The sequence below is a fragment of the Psammomys obesus genome, unplaced genomic scaffold (genome assembly GCF_907164565.1).
Source record: "Psammomys obesus unplaced genomic scaffold, mPsaObe1.curated_primary_1811, whole genome shotgun sequence".
Taxonomy (NCBI): Eukaryota; Metazoa; Chordata; class Mammalia; order Rodentia; family Muridae; genus Psammomys; species Psammomys obesus.
The window spans coordinates 11,299,951-11,313,896 of NW_026585894.1; positions in this window are offsets into that span (position 1 = coordinate 11,299,951).

A 13,946-nucleotide genomic window follows, 5' to 3' on the forward strand; every position below is an offset into this window, starting at 1 on the left:
GCACTCAGAGGCCACTATAGCCATAGTGTGACAGGACTTGACTACTACTTGCACTACAATAAGACATTGGGCTCACAGTTAATGTTGGTTTTATTGGCATGCAGAATGCAAAAGTTGTAGGGTCATTAAGGCATCCACTGGAGTTTGAAAGGAAAGCTCGAGAAGTGTGCTGTCTAGTTTTATGTCAACTTGCCATAATATAGGGTCATTTGGGAAGAAGAAACCTCAATGGAGAACATGTCCCCAGCCTGGCCTGAGGACAAGCCTAAGGAGGAATTTTCTTGATTGATGACTGATATGGGAGGGCCCAGCTCATTGCTCTTAGGCAGGCAGTCCTTTGGTATAAGAAAGCAAACTAAAAGTTGGGCATGGAACCTATGCACCAAACACCAAGCCAGGAGGCAGAGAAAGGTGGACATCTGTGAGTTTGAGACCACTCTGGTCTATACAGTGAGTTCTAAGATAGCCAGGACCATGTAGAGAGACTTTGTCTCAAAATCAACAACAACAAACAAAGAAAAACACAGGAAAGAAAGAAGGAAGGAAGAGAGGGAGGGAGGGAAGAAGGAAGAGAGGGAGGAAAAGAGTGAAGAGGGAGGGAGGAAAATTAGACAAGCAATGAGGAACATGCCAATAAGCAGCACTCCTCCATGGCTCTGCTTTAGTTCCTGCCTCCATGTTCTTGCCTTGACTTCCTTTAATGATGGTGTGTGAACTAAGAGCTATAAACTGAAATAAGCCCTTTCTTTTCCAGGTTGATTTTGGTCATGGTGGTTTATCATAACAACAGAAATTCTCAGATAGGAGGCCAGGCAGTACATAGCAGCACTGGATTTCTGTAGGCAGACACTAAGACAGCAATACATACATGCAACCTTGACATTAAAGGCACCATGGAAACCCCAGGAAGTTAAAGATGTCAGGAACATTTGGTGAAAAAAAGCTGAAGGGAGAGGGTATAGACATCCCAGGAGAGAGCTATGTGGCATATATAATTAGAAAAGCAGGAGGAGTGGAACCCCTCAAGTCCTTTAGAGTTTACATCGTTCTATAGAGTTTAATGCTTGTTCTCCTAGTTTTTTTTTTCTTGCTTTGATTCCATCCCTCAGTGAATTTTGCAGCAGAAGGAGCTCTTTCAGGAGTTTAAGAATTAGGAATAGTGTATGATCTTATAGTTGTTACATCTATACCCACATTATAAACATTAGGATACCTCAGAATTGCCCCAGAATTTTTTGTGAGACTGGGTCTCACTATGCAGCCCTGGGTCTCCTGGAACTCACTTGCCGACCAGATTGGCCTCAAATTCATAGAGCTCCTCCTGCCTCTGCTTCCCAAATGCTGGCATTAAAGGCATGTGCCCCTTGCCTGGTCAGGTTCAGGATTTTTGAAGCAACAGTTTAGGAAAGTGTGATTGGTATTTACGGAGCATCTATTATATGCTAGACCCTAAACAGAACAGGGATAGTAAAGATTCATAAATCTCTCCAACCTCTAAAAGATCACAAAAAGTGAGTTCCAATGTAATAAAATAGCTATTTTATAGAATGCTTACTGAGTTTTAGATGCATTGTCTACTAGATTCCTAAAGAGAACTCAAATAAGCATTTATTACTATGTGCCCATTACACAGAAAACGAATGTCTGAGGGCTCAAAGGGTTAGTATATTTCAGTGCTTCTCAACCTCCCTAAAGCTGTGACCCTTTAATACAGTTGCTCATGTTGTGATGACCCCAACCACATTGCTACTGTTATGAATCATAATGTAAATATATGACATGCAGGATATCTTATATGTGACCCTTGTGAAAGGATTGTTCAACACCCCCAAAGTGGTCATGATCCCCAGGTTGAGAACCATTGGTATATTTACTTAAGGTAAATATGTAGTGTTTCTCAGTCTGAATGTTTGATGTCAAAAGTTGTGCTGTTAACAAGTTGGTGATATAGGAAAGAGTGTTCCAGGTTCTTGACAGAGACACTGCATCATTGGCATAATAAACAAAGTCATATCTTCCTAGTGGCATGTGAGTAGAGATGGTGGATATGTTCTAGGAGACAGGTTTCTTGGAGTAAGGATTTGCTTTTCGTGTGTTACTATGGAGATGAAGGCTCTGTGTCATAGGACTGCACTGGGAAAAACACCGTGGCAGAGAGTACAGGATATATTTTATGGAGTGGATAAAGATAAGGAGGGGGCAAGTGCACAGAGGCTGGCAGTGGCAAAGAGGTTAGCAAGTGAGGGTGGGACTAGGTGTGGGCGAAGGCTGGCAGTAGGGCCTGGCATGTTCCAAGTTATGATGCATCCTAATTGTCCTGGTCTCAATGATGATACTCAATTGGCTAGCTCCTGTGTATTGATTATTTGACTACTCCCTTCATGGCATCTGGACACATTCATATTACCATGATCATGTTGTCACTTGTTGGCCACCTATTTCAAGGCTTTCCACCTGGTCAGACTCTTTGTCATATTTTAGCAATCACTTTGTACTTTCAGTGGATCTTGATAAATAACATCTTGATAGATATTCTCAATATCCCAATATCCCTTTGGGACCTTGACTATAAGGTACTCTTGTAACCTAGCTGCTAAGTCCTAGCACAGTAATTCTCAACCTGTGGGTCTTGACCCCTTTGGCAAACCTTTATCTCCCAAAATACTTACATTACAGTCCATAATAGTAGCAAAATTACAGTTATGAATTAGCAACTAAAGTAATTTTATGGCTGGGGATCACCACAACAGGAGGTGGTATTAAAAATGACATTAAAGGTATGGCATTAAAGGATTGTGCATTAGAAAGGTTGAAAACCACTGCCCTAGCATATGCCTGGTTCCACCATTCAACTGCTTTCCAGGGAAGGCCATGTAGTATATTACTACTTCATCACCAGAACCCAGCAAACTTCAGAACTCATATTCTGGAAAAATGTACAGATTCTCACCATGACCCTGATATCCATTTTATCATGACTCAAAACTCAAAACCAAAAATTTGGTCATTTTATCATGACCAAATACTACACAGTCATCTTCGTACAACTTTATACTCGTGGTTTTGTGTTAATGATAACCATAATAATAAAATCCACTTTGTCTGGATGAACAATTTGAGGAGGGATAAGATTTGGAAGATCCATCATTTGTCCTAATAGATGCTGGGTATCAGATGCACACAAAATTATATAAAAACATCAGGGTTTTTTACTGTTGTTTTCCTGACACCATTGCCCAGCCAGCTCATATTGAGCATCTTGGCTTTGCTATTTTTCCCCCACTTTTGCCCAGACAGCCAATTGCTTCATACTGCACAGTGGCTATTCGAGTGGCAGTGGGCAGATGGGGACATGGCTTCCCTCCTACACTTGTTCTAGCAGCACAAAGAGAATCAGCAGTGATTCATCTCTACCTTCCTTGACCCTCTTTCCTGGCTCTCCACTGCTTAGAAACAAGGACCAGGAAAATATGCTTAGAGTTAAAAGAGGCCATTTTCCTCCTGTCCCTTTATTCTCCACCCTAGGGGATAAGGCACAGGAGCTAGATGTGAAGTGGGACACAAAGTGAATAAAGACAAGTCAGTACTCCCTGGATTTCAGCAAACCTTGAGTCCTGACAATAAATTTGTCAATAAAATTTGCAAACAGACAGGGGTTGGGTTTGGAAAGCAGGAGGCCATCTGTTAGTAAAGAGAATGTAGGATCTTAACTCAAGGTACCTTCTCAAGTCTTGTGCCCTTAAAGCACAGTAATTCCACACTGCCCTGCAGACCACTCTGCAGGATAAATACTGACAAGGATACTGAGACTCGGTGCCCCTCTAAATAAGGACAACAATGTAGAGAAGCTAATTCTTATTCTTCCCTCCTCTCCTTGCTAGCCCCTGCTAACTCACTCACCAAGATATTTTCCTTTCCGGGAAAACAGCATAGATGGGAAACATGGTGTGTTTGCATTTTATATTTTCACAATGAAAGTGATTCTTTTTTTCTTATGACAATTTAAGCAACGAGGATGCTGTAAAACCAGAAAGAACAGTACCAATAATAAAAGCTATGGAGAAGGAAATAAAAGTGATTCTTAATTCTACCACTTATGGTCTCTGTCAGCATTTCAACATTTTCAAACATATCTTTGTAGTAATTCTCTTTCCTTTCTCTGTCTCTCTCTCACACACACAAACACACACATACATCTCCTTCTCTGCCTTTGTGTGTGCACTTCTGTTTCTTTTGAACATTTTTATAAAGATATATTAATTATGCATAATAACAGTTTCATTATATTTTCATAATTGTATATAATGTATTTTGAATACATGCACCCTTATTCTCCCCTTTGACCCCTCCCAATATTTTTTATTCCATTTCTCTCTGCATCTTTTTTACTTTCCTGATTTGTTTTGGTTTTGATATCCCAGTCAGTTTAATTAGAGTTGCTTATATGAGCACCACAAGAGGATACTTATAGAGCAAGGGCAACATGCTCTTACTATGTGGCTACACCACTGAAGAAAATTTTGGCAGTAATCTTTAATGACATTTTTTTCAAATGTGGATGTTTTTAATTGATCAATTTTATACATCTATATAATGGGTTGTGATAAGGTTTACCACCACACCCCAGAAATGGGAATATGTGACTCCATAATGTATTGTAAGGTGCCCTCAAAATTTATCATACATATTTTATCACATTTGTTCTTTATGACAACTCCATCTTAGAAGGCAATTATCCCTTCATAGGCTCAAAGAAAATTAAGATCTGGAGAGGCTTCAACTGCTTTCAGTGTCTATTCTATTTGCCCTTCTGAATGAGATTTAAGCATCCTTCGTAGGGCCCTCCTTGTGATTTAGCTTCTTAAGGTCTGTGTGTTGTGGTGTTATTTTCCTGTGTTATATGGCTAATATGTGCTATAAGTGAATATATACCATGTGCGTCTTTCTGGTTATCAATTACTTCACTGGGGATGATCTTTTCTAGTTCTGTCCATTTGCCTGAAAATTTCATGACTTCCTTGTTGTTTTAACAGCTGAGTAGTATTCCATTGTGTAAATGTACCACAATTTCTGCATCTATTCTTTGGTTGGGTGACATCTAAGTTACTTCCAGATTCTGTATATTAGTAATAAAGCTGCTGTGAACATAATTGAACAAATGTCCTTGTATGATTGAGCATCTTTTGGGTATATGCCTATGAGTGGTATAGCTAGTTCTTGAGGTACAGCTATTCCCAGTTTTCTGAGAAAGGGGCAGATTGACTTTCAAAGTAGTTGTACAAGTTTGCAATCCCACCAGCAATGGAGGAGTGTTTCCCTTTGTCCACATCTTTGTTAGCATATCCTTTACTTGAGTTTTTGATCTTAGCCATTCTGATGGGTATAAGATGGAATGTCAGAGTCATTTTGATTTGCATTTCCTCAATGTCCTCTGAAGGACTCCACCTAGCAGGGGATCAAAACAGATGCTAAGACTCACAGCCTAACTTTGGACAGAGCACTGGAAGTCTTATGGAAGAGTCGGGGGACAGAAGGACCTAAAGGGAACAGGAAATCTATAAGGAGACCATCAAAGCTAGCCAATCTGGACCCAGTGAGGAAGCTGCAGAGACTGATGCTCCAACCAAGGACCATGAATGGAGAGGACCCAGGCCATCTACTTAGATGTAGCCAACAGGCAGTCTCCATGTGGGGTTTCCTAGTAAGGAGATCAGAGGCTGTGTCTGACATGGACTCTGTGCCTGCTCTTCAATCACTTCCATCTGGCTTGTTTACCTTGCCAGGTCACAGAGAAAAAGGATGCAGGCAGTTCTAATGAGACTTGATAGGGTGGGGTCAAATGGTAGTAGAAGGCTTCTCCTTTCTGAATACTAGGGGAGGGAGATGGGGGGGGAAAGGAAAAGAGGGTGGGAGTGGGAGGAGAGGAGGGAGGGGGTTACAATCTGGATGTAGAGTGAAAAATAAATAAATAGATAGATAGATAGATAGATAGACAGACAGACAGACAGACAGACAGACAGACAGATAGATAGATAGATAGATAGATAGATAGATAGATAGATAAAGAAATAAATAAATAGACCTGGAGAGGCTAAGCAACTTGACAATGGTCATGTAACTACTCCCTGGGAGAGCCAGAATTTAAAGAAAGAACTGTCTGCTCCTAAAACCCATGCCTTCCCTATCAAATGTTCACAGAAATAATATTTTCTCATATCATGACACTGAAATGTATAAAACTGCAGTTCTGGGGCCCTCAACAACAGTTTTCCATTCATTTTTGGTTTTCAAATATGTTAGCTGCCTACTTTGAGGGACAGTCACCTATGTTTTCAGGAGAACACAATCTGCCACTTTAAATCACTGTGAGCCTACCTCAAAAGTGGCTGTTACTTTCAGACAAGCCCAAGCAGGGAAATTTCTATGGTGACCTAGATGTGACCTATGCATCAGCTAAACTTAGGAGTCATTCTGCCCGACCCTTTTAGGTGACCTAGAAGTGAACTTGCTCATTATAATACCAAATTCTCTTCTGAGGGCCATTCCTATCTCTTATTTTTTTAAACAAGTGAGGATGTATGAGAAGGCATGACTTTGAACTGAGCATGCTCAAGAATGTTCCTCTGTGTGTGATAACAACAGTCTGTCCTGAGTCCTACAAAAAAAAAAAAAAAAAAAAAAAAACCCTTGCTTTGTTAGTTCAGAGGGACGCTGCTTTGGGAACTATCCCCAGTGTTTTCCTTACATGCTGCATGAAATAAGTTTTACTAGTTTATCTATTGGCTGTGTTTATCATCACCTTTGCTGTTATCAAGAACAGAGCTCTTTGCATTGGGTTTTGACAGTAATTAAACATCTTAGGTGGCTATTTCAAACAGCAGAGAGAGAAAGCAGAGAATAAGATGATGTCCCTACTTTTATTGAGTTTTGTATCCTGATGAGTAATGCAGAAATAAATTTGTCAGGAATGAATGTGTCAGTTATATCGTTTAATGTGACAGAAAGTGACAAAGGGAGGGGAGTTATTTTGTTCTTTCAAAAAAAAAAAAAAGGGAAGGCATGGCTAAGGATGTAGCTCAGTGGCCAGAGTGCTTGCCTAGTATGTATGGGGCCCTGGATTTGGTCTCCAGCACTGAGTTAATCAGGAGCTGTTGCATACAATTATAATCTCAACACTGGGATTTGGTGGCAGGAGAATTAGAAGCTCATGATCACCCTCAGCAACAGAGAAAGTGGTATAGCAGTAAGGTAAATGGCTTGAGGCGGCAAGCTATGAACTATCTGCAGGGAAAGTGTTACAAGAAGATGGAACAGATAGTGCAAAGACCCTGAGGCAGGAGCATTCTAAACACAAACATAGCAAAGAGGCCAATATCCCTTGGATGCAGCTTGTACAAGGAAGGCCGATAAGAGGTAGATGGTGATGAAGAGGCAGCCAGAGAAATAGGTCAGGCAGGGCCCTGCAGGCTATTATAGGCCTTTTGATTTTATTCTAAGTATAACTTAGGGTTTTGAACAGAGGAATGACTTGACCTGATTTTTCCTATGAGAAATTCCATCTTGCTGCAAACTGGACAGCATAATAGTAGAAGCTAGGAGACCAGAAATGAGTTATGCAGTGTTGGGAAAAGACGGTAATCACATAGGAAAAAGAGAAAGCCAGTTTTAGCAAATGATTAGAACTCATAGTACTGGTTTATAGTAAAACATAAAGCACCACATTGCCCTGGACAAGCTCATGATAGAATCCACAGGGCTCACCAGGATGGCTTGAGAGGCAGCTGTAGTTGCAAATAGTTACCACAAGCTCTGGAAACTGAAAGGAGAAAGTTTCCCTTTGCCTCTATCAAGTGTGAGCTCAGAATTCCCAAAGTGGATTCAACATGGGTAGAATCCTGAAGACAGAATAGGAGGCAGGTGGGAAAGAAGAATAGTGAAGGAGGGTGGACATTCCTAGCAAGATGCACAGACGCATACAGAGGCACCTGCAGCCTGCTTTCTAGAAATTCCTGCTCATGAGTGTATGCCAGACCTGCTTGGAGGTCACACTATAAGCAAACAATTCAAGGCAGCAAATTCAGGTGCATTCTGTTTATTTATTTTTAACTTTTACAAAACATTCATCATCACTCATTTATTTTGTGTGTGTAGTTTGTAGGAGGGCAAATGCCTATGGAAGAAAAAGACAACTTTCAAGAATCGCTTGTCTTCCAATATTACATAGATCCCAGGAACTAAATTCAAGTTGGCAAGCCTGGCAGCAAGTGACTTTCAGCTGAGCCATCTGGCCTGATTTATTTGTTTTTGAGACAGGGTCTATGTAACCTGGCCAATCTCAAACTTGCAATCCTCCTTGCTTAGACATGAGAGATTACAAATGTGTTTTACTATGTCTGGAAATATATATATTTTAAGATTTATTTATTTGTTTATACAGTATTCTGCCTGCATGTACACCTGCAGGTCAGAAGAGGGCACCAGATCTCAGTATAGTTGGTTATAAGCCACCATGTGGTTGGTGGGAATTGAACTTGGGACCTCTGGAAGAGCAGCTCTTAACCTCTGAGCCATCTCTCCAGCCCAGGAAGTAGATTTATTTTAGATTCGATTAAATCACAAAGTACTTTGTAGTATAGAGACCAGAAGACATTATTTTTTTAAAAAATTTTGATTGTGCATGTGTCAATTTGTGTCTGAATTCAAGGGAGCCACAGGCATTGGGTTCCATGGAGCCAGAGTTATTGGTAGCTGTGAACTGCCCAGTGTGGGTACTTAGAACTGAATGTGGGCCTTTACAAGAACAGTATTGCCATCTCTCTCCTCCCAGGCCAACTTTTGCTATAAAAGACTAAATATAAATATCTTAGATCCTGTGGACCATGCAAAACTCATTTGCAATTGCTTATCATTGCCATTATAATATAAAAACAATGGCAGAAAATACATAATTTTATATGGCATGTTTTAATAAAACTATAAAACCATACAGTTTCATAAATAAGATAAGTAATGTGATATTACCTACATAATGAGATGAGGTGTGGTAAATAACACAGGCATTGTTATTTAAGGAGCCAGTAAGTGGTCTTATAGTAGATATAGTAACCAAGATTGTTATTAAGGGACAGGTAGTATGCACAGCATGGTTACACTAGACAAAGAGATAGTTTTACTTCCAGGCAGGATGCAGCATAAGAGTTCATCACAGTATTCACAACATTGTATAACTGAAAATTTAAAAGTTACTTATTTTGGAAACTTTTCACATAATGGCTTTGGACCTTCTAATATTCTTTTTATACTATCACAAGAAGTGTGAGCATAATGCAGCAAGATATTTTGAGACCGTATCCATACAATGTTATTAGAGTATTGTTATAACTGTATTTTATTGTTAGTTATGTTAACTTTTTAAAGATTTTATTTTCATGTGTATACATGTTTTGCCTGCCTGTATGATACATGTGTTCCCAGTGCCACAGAGGCCAGAAGAGGGCAACAAGATTCCTTAGAACTTAGTGATATTTCAAGCCTTTCTAAACAAATATTGAACTCAATCACAAATTGATTTCTGAGTAACAGGTTGCGTTCAGCTTAATATATTCATTATATATACAATAGTGATTTTAGTTTTATGATTATTTATATTATCAGGACAATCCAATATATTGTTGAGATTAAAAATGCTACTCTTGTATGATATTTTGAAGACCTATTGAAGAATAGAAATTTACATTATATGTTACTACCTAATTTTCAAAATTTCAAAGTGATATAGTCCATGGTTTGGCCATCCCTGAAATCATGAAGTGCTAGAATTCTTACCTTACATAAAGCCCACTGAAAGGAATGACCACCTGATGTGCAGTCACATCATCCACTCTGTGTAAGAAACAAATCTCAAACATTTCTGAAGATGACTAGTAACAGAAATTCAGCTTTAAGGTGAAAGATGAGAATGTGGCACCTTTATGCCAAGGCAGGGTCATTATAAAAGGAGACCCAGCTGAGGGGCAGGCTCTGAGAAACAAGTCAAAACTAAAGTAACAATTAATATAAGGTACATAAATCAGAAAAAGTAAACTTTTCACTTTTGTATTTAATCTGGCAGCCTTTTCTCTCTTTTTGTCCTCACTTTATAGTTTCAGTGTCATTTCAAATGAATCTCACTACATACACCATTGGAGGGAGTAAGTTCACTCCAATAATGAGTTATATAAATTAAAAGTAAATAGATATATAACTTTATAACTACTAAGGGACACAAAGGAAAACAAATATTCACTATGCAGTGTTGATGCTTTCAGGGCACTAATTTCTGCAGTTCTCAACCCAATTACAATAAAACTCACTTGTGACCACAAAAAGGAGAGTTCTGCAAAGGCCAGCTCCTGCTCCTGAAATAGACTGTTGGCTTCATACTGGGCTAGGTATTGATTAGTTGCCATAGTTTATTTGTCATTTTACTCTTAATTTCATCCTAGAGCATCACCCTTGGCTAAATGTCTTAAATGTCATCACTTGATCAGACATGCTGTCAGTTCCAACATTTCCAGGGACTTGATGCCCACAAATAACGGATTTGCCTTTTTTCACATTGGTCATCTACTTGACCAATGGCTTTGTACTGGAGATATTGTCTCTACTGTACTAATATAATTCTTCTCTGAGGAAAGGAAAGTTACCTTTAAGAAATGTGGAAAAAAAATCATTTAGGATAGGATTCAAACTTTCAACAAGGACAAATCTTCAAACAGGTATCATGGTTGTCACTTATACTTTGAGTGTTTGAGGCACCTTTGTATCCCCCACTTTTCATTAAAGCCTCACAAGAGCTCAGCATTTTTCAGCTTCATTTTTCTGGAGTGTAAAGAAACTATGTGATTTGCCCAAGTTCTTAGAGCTAGAAAGACTTGAACAAAACATTCAAGTTTAAGTCCATGAACCTCACTCCTAAACCAGGAAGTACCCTGCCTCCTGGGTGAATGGTAGAGGGTCTGTATCTTAGTTTTTGTTTACTAACTAACATTTTGTTATTTTAGTTATTTTCGAGACTGGATCTCATGTATCCCTGGCTAACCTCAAACTCATTATGAAGCTGAAAATGAATTTGAATGAATCCAACATCCTGATTCCACAGCCTGAGTGAAGGAGTGTGAGTGGAATGAGTGCTTGTGGTTCTGGAAAAAAAATAAAAACCAAAGGCTTAATGCATACTCAGAAAACACTCTACCAACTGAGCTACATCTCCAGTTCTCTAAACTCCTTTTAAAGTACTATTATGTTCCTTGTAGTTTCCTGAAGGCTATCTTCATACAGTTAAACTTAGCTGATTAAGCAAAAGGCTTTTTTATTTTTGAGAAATATTTCATCTTCATAAAATAATGAAAATGTGAAACCTACTCTAGCTTTCAGTTTTATTTCTCATATAACACTACTAAGTATTTTCATGTAATCTCTCTCAAGTGATGCAGAAAATTTATGGGTGAAAATAATGGAGGGTCCAAACTTATGAAACAACAGCTATAATCACAAGTAATGTTGTAACTAAGAAGCAAGGCCACTCTCCTCCTGTTACCTGACTGTCTCCCTCCCTGGGCACAAATGTCTTGTCTTCACTACACTTGTGAAAACTGATAGTATCTCTAGCAAAATTATAGCTTTAAATGTGAAAATTTGTTTTATTTTTTAAATTATTATATTAACTACAGTTTATTCACTTTGTATCCCAGCTGTAGCCCCCTCCCTCATTCCCTCCCAATCCCTCCCTCCATCATCTCCTCTCATGTCCCTCTCCCAGTCCACTGATAGGAGAGGTCTTCCTCCCCTTCCATCTGACTCTAACCTATCAGGTCTCATCAGGAGTGGCTGCATTGTCTTCCTCTGTGGCCTGGTAAGACTGCTTCCCCCTCAGGGGGAGGTGATCAAGAGCCAGCCACTGAGTTCATGTCAGAGACAGTCCCTGTTCCCCTTACTAGGAAACCTACTTGATACTGAGCTGCCATGGGCTACATTTGTGCAGGGGTTCTAGGTTATCTCTCTCCATGCATGGTCCTTGGTTGAAGTATCAATCTCAGCAAAGACCCCTGTGCCCAGATTTCTTGGTTCTGTTGCTCTCCTTGGGGAGCACCTGTCTCCTCCAGGTCTTTCATCTCCTCCTTCTTTCAAAAGATTCCTTGCACTCTGCCCAAAGTTTGGCTATGAATCTCAGTATCTGCCTTGCTACCTTGCTGGGTAGAGTGTTTCAGATGCCCTCTGTGGATAGACTCCTGTCCTATTCCCTGTTTTCTCCCTCCTCTGATATCCACCTCTTTTGCCTTTCTGAATGAAGATTGATCATCTTACCCAGTGTCCTTTTTCTTGCTTTGCTTCTTTAGGTGTACAAATTATGCAAATTTGTTTGAAATTGCTTTGGAATACATTTAGTCTCTATGTTTCTGGACATAAAAGGGATTGTGTAGGTTGGAGCTTGGTCATCCATAAAATCATACTTTGTGGTTGCTATCAACCATGAAAAGCCACACATATACCTCCTCCATCGTTCTCTTTTTTTCCTTTTTTGAGTGAAGAATGAGATGACATTCTTATGTTCCTATACCCCAAGACATCCTCCCTGTAAACTTCAGAATTCAATAGTTTGCTCACATGAACACAAATAAGCTGTGTTAAAAAAGTAGCAAAGAGTTCTACTTCTACACTTGCAGAATGAAGAGATCTGTGGAAATGCCCCTAAAAAACAATAATGTAATTGGTGAAAACTATTCTTCAAAAACCACCATACCAGTCTTTAAAGGAAGTTTTTAGTGGTTGACTCCAGGTCTGCTTTCATGAACTAGACAACAAATGAGTGAAAGTAGTATCATCTCATTGGTGAATCTTTCTTGGATGCTTGTCCAGAGAGATCTCAAATTTGATCTGTTCCAAATTGATCTCATAATATACCTGTCATTCTGCCATCTATGCTCCTCTTGAACCCCTGTCCTAGCAGAAATCAAATTAAAAAAATGGGATTCAGTATAGGTTCTTTCATCTCATCTCATCAATTATTCAAACTACCTCACAAGCAACTCTGTGTCTCCTTGCTGGTTTTTAATTTCTCTGACCTAACTTATGCCCCCAACATCTCTGTATTGGACCATCATAGCCTACTACCCTCTTAGCCTATACTTTTGCCTGTCTGGTTTGGTTTTAAACAAATCAATTTCAAATTTCCAACTATTTACATGGCCTAAAATTCCTTACTATCTGACTCTTGCTTACTGCAAATGCCTCATCCTCCAACTCATCAGGTGCAAGCCCATCTCCATCCTTTTGTCTGAGCTGTTTCATGTATGGAGTGACCATTGCTCATAATTTCCAAAAAGCTAAATTCTATTCACCTTCTCAGAATGATTTGAAAAGTTACATCCTCTTAGTATCCTTCTCTTACTTTCTTCACAATATGTTAGGGGTTCCTCCTCTGTTTCTATGTATAATCTCATCTGTTCACTGTACTAAATCAGCCACTTGTATAATAGATGCACATTATCATGTACAGGGTCTTAGTTAGTGTTTTATTGCTATAAGGAGATACCATGACTAAGGCAGCTTATAAAAAAAAGCATTTGGTGCTGGAGAAATTGCTCAAATATTAAGAGCACTAGATGCTCTTCCAGAAAACCCAGATTCAATTCTCAGCAACCACATGGCAGCATTGTCTGTAAGTCCACCTCCAGGTGATCCAATACCTTCAAACACACATGCATGCAGGCAAACTATACATAAAACACACAAAAAAGAAAATAAATACATAGGCAATACACATAAATAAACATGAATAAATCATAAAAATTCAAAAAGACCTTTTTTTGCAGTTTAATTTTTTAATTTTTATTTTTTCATAATTTATTCATTATATATCCCAATTGAAGCTCCCTCCTTCACCTCCTCCAATCCCACCCTTCCTC